The following is a 6,000-nucleotide window of genomic DNA, read 5'->3' on the forward strand; positions in this document are numbered from 1 at the left end:
CCCAAGCTTGGGGATGCTATGTTTGATGAAGATGATGTTTTTGAGAATATATTTGCTGCAATTAATGTTTGTCCCAAGCTTGGGGATGGTATGTTTAATGAAGATGATATTTTTAGTCTCCCAAGTTTTGATATGCAAATTTATAATGATGATAGCATGCCTCCTACTTATGATGATTATATTGATGAAAGTGGATTTGGAGAGGTTATGACTTTATTTAGTAATGATTCCACTATCTTGGAAGTGGTTTCAATCGATTATGATGAGACCAAAGTTACTACTTATGATAATTATTGTGATGATACATATGCTATAAAAAGTAGTGATGATTATATTTATAAAACTTGTAATGATTATGATTACCCTTTTCTGAACATTACTCTTTTAATGCGTAAACAATTTATAGTATTCGAGTCTCTTATGATACTCACACTATTCCGATTGAGAAGAATTTTGCTTATGTTGTAACACCCCGGATGTAACTTTCCCAATTTATACTCCAACTCTTACCGTTTCCGATGTTAAGTTAATTTATTTCCTCGGGTTCAGTTTCTTTGTCTCCGTGTGTTGTTGTCGTTGTCATGCATCTCTTATCATGTCATCATGTGCATTGCATTTGCATACGTGTTTGTCTCTTGCATTCGAGCATTTTCCCCGTTGTCCGTTTTGCATTCCGGCGCTTCGTTCTCCTCCGGTGGTAATTTCTAGATTTCTTTCATGTGTGGGGATTAAACATTTCCGGATTGGACCGAGACTTGCCAAGCGGCCTTGGTTTACTACTGGTAGACCGCGTGTCAAGTTTCGTACCATTTGGACTTCGTTTCATACTCCAACGGTTAACCGAGGGACCGAAAAGGCCTCGTGTGTGTTGCAGCCCAACACCCCTACAATTTGGCCCAATACCCACCTTACTCTGCTCCACCATCTAGAGTGTTCGATCACGATCGCGTGGCCGAAAACCGCACCTCATTTGGACTCTCCTAGCTCCCTCTATGCCTATTTAAAGGCCCCCCGATTTTCGGATCTCCTCCTACCTCCGAAACCCTAAAAATCCACCTCGCGCGCCGGACATGTCCGTTTCTCGCTGGACAAGCGCTGCCGCCGCCCGCAGCCACTGAGGGGCCGCCACGTGGCCTCGCCGCCGCCTCCCACCGCGCGGACCGGGAGGCCCAGGAGGGCCACCGTGGCCCGAAGCCGCCGCCGCCACCCGGCTCCCTCTCCCGCCTGCCCGCGCTGCTCCCCGGCCGCCCCGCCGCCGAGCGCCATCTCCGGTGGCCCCGCGCCGCCCTACACCATCACCGGCGGCCGCCGCTCGCCGGCACCGCGCCGCGCCGCGCCGCCGCCGCCACCCGGCCCGGATCCGGCGAGATCCGGCCGCCTCCTCCTCCCCTCGCCAAGATCTGGCCGCCACCGTGCCATTTCCGGCCAACTACAATGCTCCCTCTGGCGAACTTCGAAATCCGTGCAAACCCTAGATCGGAGGTCAAAAATCTACTAAGTCCCTGATATTTTCAGTCCATATGCCCCTGTTCGTGGCTCCGTAACTTTGCATCCGTAGCTCTGATTCATGCATATAGCATATCAAAATGTTCATCTCTGAGAGTACATCATTTCATTCCATTGCATAATTTTAGTTTTAGCTCATCTTGATGCCCTAAATGCTATTAGAAGGAGGCTACTTGAGTTAATTGTCAGATATGCTACTCCGTTTAGATTTTTGTCATTTTTGCCATGATTAATGTGTGCATGATATGCCCTGATGCTCTACATGTGTTTTGTTAAGGGTTTTGTCATCTCTCTAGAGGTGCAGCCCATGTATTTTTAGGATGTGTGTGGTGACTTGTGCAAGCTTGCGAAGTGGTGCACTTGCTAAGTCCTGGAGCTGTTTATCTCATGATGCCATATCTTGATGTTCTTTCCTAGTGACGCGTGCCTCTTTTGAGGATGATCAGTAAGGATGTTTTTTTAATCTTGTAGTGCTCTATCCATCCATGTCTCTGTTTGCAATTATGGAGCAACTAGATTGAGTCAATCGAGCTCCTTTTGCTACTTTGTGAATCTGAGCAGATTGTCAACTTGTTTGGCAATTTTGCCGATGTGTTGTAGTTGATCCGTGCATGCTATGCTATTGTTCTTGCCATGTCTAGCTTGCAATTTTGTGACCTTCTTGATGGGTGTATGCTTGTCTGCCATGATTGCACCGTAGTGAGTGCATCGAGCTTGTAAACATGCCTACTTGAGTTATATTTCAGCATGTGTCAGTTTTCACAAGTCTGAAAACTGATTATGTTTTTGCTATGTTCACATGTTGCAATTGTATTTTTTTATCCCTTTTGGCTCAAGGTCACTAAGGGACTTTTGTTAAGCTCTTTGAGTAGCTCCATGCCATGCTTTACTTTGCCATGTTCAGATCCTGTAGCATGTAGTTTTGTTGCTCCGAAGAGGGCTCCCTGATCTGAAATTCCAGACAAGTGTTAATTTCACTAAGTCTGAGATCTGTTTGCCATATGCATTTTTGCCATGCTTGTTTGAACCTGTTAATGGATGAATTGGCCGTATCTCACTGCTAGACTTAATTGTTAAGAATCTTGTGTGCATACCCTTACCATGTATTTTGTTGTCATGTTTGGGTGCTGTAGCATGTTCATTTCATTGCATTTAGATGCCTACTTGCTGTAAATCGCAGACCTGGTGTCATTTTTGTATCGCTTGCCATTTCCAAACCGTAACTCCGATTCCGGCATTCTTTATATCGTTTTCAAGCATTTCATCTCATCTTTCAGTGGCACACTTGGATTTCCATGTTGAGGCCAGGTTCATGCATTTCCTGTCATATCTTGCATTTTGCATCCCGCATCGCATCCCGCATAGCATATCATCATTGCATCATATTGCTTGACCCTTGCACATGGTTGATTGTATCCTTGTTTGGCTTTGTTTTGTTTGGGTATAGCCGGGAGACGAGTTCGCTAACGAGGAGCCCGTTTAGTTTGCTTTCGAGGATCCAGTCAACTCTGACAACTGTGCAGGCAAGATTATCATACCCTCGAAATCACCACTATCTTTGCTATGCTAGTTTGCTCGCTCTTTTGCTATGCCAATGCTACGATGCCTACCATTTGATTTCAAGCCTCCCAAATTGCCATGTTAAACCTCTAACCCACCATGTCCTAGCAAACCGTTGATTGGCTATGTTACTGCTTTGCTCAGCCCCTCTTATAGCGTTGCTAGTTGCAGGTGAAGATTGGAGCCCGTTCCTCGTTGGAACATTTATTTACTTGTTGGGATATCATTATATTGCTATGTTATCTTAATGCATCTATATACTTGGTAAAGGGTGGAAGGCTTGGCCTCTTGCCTAGTGTTTTGTTCCACTCTTGCCACCCTAGTTTCCGTCATATCGGTGTTATGTTCCCGGATTTTGCGTTCCTTACGCGGTTGGGTTATAATGGGAACCCCTTGATAGTTCGCTTTATTAAAGCTTTTCCAGCAATGCCCAACCTTGGTGTTACCACTTGCCACCTAGCCTTTTTCTTTCCCTTGGGTTCTGCAGACTCAAGGGTCATCATTGTTTTAACCCCCTGGGCCAGTGCTCCTCTAAGTGTTGGTCCAAATAGAGCCACTTGCAGTGCCACCTCGGGGCAACTTGAGGGTTGGTTTTAGTTGTACGTAGTGTTCATCTGAGTGTGCCCTGAGAAAGAGATATGTGCAGCTCCTATCGGGATTTGTCGGCATATTCGGGCGGTGTTGCTAGATTTGTTTTAACCTGTCGAAGTGTCTTGCATAACCGAGATACCGAGTCTGATCGGAACGTCTTGGGAGGAGGTCTAATCCTTCGTTGACCATGAGAGCTTGTCATGGGCTAAGTTGGGACTCCCCTGCAGGGATTTGAACTTACGAAAGGCGTGCCCGCGGTTATGGGCAGATGGGAATTTGTTAATGTCCGGTTGTAGATAACTTGAACCTTAACTTAATTAAAATAAATCAACTGAGTGTGTTACCGTGATGGCCTCTTCTCGGCGGAGTCCGGGAAGTGGACACGGTGTTGGAGTAATGTTTGCGCAAGTTGTTCTTTAGCTTCTCGCTCGCGCTTTGCCTCCTCTTCTCGCTCTCTTTTGCGAATAAGTTAGCCCCCATACTTACTAGTCGCTTGCTGCAGCTCCACATATATATACCTTGCCTTACCTATAAGCTTAAATAGTCTTGATCGCGAGGGTGCGAGGTTGCTGAGTCCCTGTGGCTCAGAGATTACTATTACACCAGATGCAGGGCCTGATGATTCCGCTCCAGGAGACGTGTATGAGCTCAAGTGGGAGTTCGACGAAGACTGTCAACGTTACTATGTTTCCTTCCCCGATGATCAGTAGTGGTGCACAGTTGGGGGTGATTGGGACTGTGTCGCATGTTGGGTTATCTTTTATTTTGGCGTCGTAGTCAGGCCATGAGTGTTTGGATGATGTAATGTTATTTATGTACTTGATTGACGTGGCGAGTGTAAGCCAACTATGTTATCTCCCCTTTATTATTCATATTACATGGGATGTTGTGAAGATTGCCTAACTTGTGACATATGCCTTCAATGCGATTATGTCTCTAAGTCGTGCCTCGACACGTGGGAGCTATAGTCGCATCAAGGGTGTTACAAGTTGGTAATCATTTTTAGCGGCCGAGTTGTGTCTAGAAAAAAATGTTTTGAGTCTTTTAGGAACTATATATCGGAGAGTTTAGGAATTCTTTTTACTTCCAAGTCTCCTCCTCGCTCTGGTAAGGAATCCTGACGTAGAGTTTTGACCCTTCTCTTCTCAAATTTCACTAAAAAAAATTTAGGATCACGCGGGTATCGTGGAATCATTCCGATGCGTTTATGATGAGAACATTGTCTTGGTGCCTCCTGTCAGGGGTTTAGTGGAAGTGTCCCGGGGAGTTGAGCTCTGAGGTGTTGTCATCATTATTTTATCGTTGCAGTTCTGGAATACCTAAGTTTAGTACGCCGACATCGAAAATCTCTTTTATGTAGTTCGTTGGTGAGATAACCTCGACGCCACCCAGTACTGGGGCGGGAGTTCGGGAGTATCGCCATAACTTGTATAACGGATGCTTTTCAAAGGTTGAGGTAGATGGTTTCCGAAGGTTTCTTGGTTATGTGTTGAAGGATGGATACAACTGGATGTAGGATTTGCTAGTTTGGGTGAGATATTATGCTTCCCCTGTATCCCCAACACCTGATTGCATAACCGGAAATGTTCAGGAGTTTCATAGGTGGGAATTCTTGTAGCTCTAGTTCTTCTTCCACGGATATTGGTTTGAGATTGGGATTTCTTACCGATTATTCGTTCTTGATCCGTACCTTGTTGATTTATTTCTCTACCTTAATTCTACGTGGCTTCTCAATTTATGGATATGTGACCATTTCAAGAGGAATGCATTCATTCATTTTGTTTGGATGTGAAGACTATATGTTGCAATTTTCATTCTGTTGGATTCAGCTTCACTATTTATCTGTCAATGTGCTAATGGTTGTCAACCTCTTCAGGATGGCTCCTCCAACGCGCACGCCTCCGAATCCTGATCTGCCACCACCTCCACCTCCTCCAGAGGCATGGCAAGCTGTGATGGCCGCAACCAATGCAAACACATAGCTGATCATGCAAATTCTTCAAGAGCGCAATCAAGGCAACCAAGGGAATCAAGGCAGCAATCAGAATCACTTTGCTACACTCAACCAGTTCCTTGCTAACGGGGCAAAGACTTTCAGCAATTGGGTTGAGGCAACCGATGCTGATGATTGGCTTGTGGATCTGTGCAAGCATTTCGAGTGCAGTAACGTCAGGCCTGAGGACTTTGTCAAGTTCGCTTTCTTCCAACTCAAAGATCAAGCTGCAGAATGGTTCCAGCAGTACAAGGGCTCCAAAGGTGGACGTGTTATCACTTGGGATGATTTCCGTCGAGATTTCCGAGCTCATCATATTCCCCAAAGCGTGGTTGAAAGCAAGCGTGAGG

Source organism: Triticum urartu, chromosome 2, assembly GCF_003073215.2.
Source record: "Triticum urartu cultivar G1812 chromosome 2, Tu2.1, whole genome shotgun sequence".
NCBI classification, from domain to species: domain Eukaryota; kingdom Viridiplantae; phylum Streptophyta; class Magnoliopsida; order Poales; family Poaceae; genus Triticum; species Triticum urartu.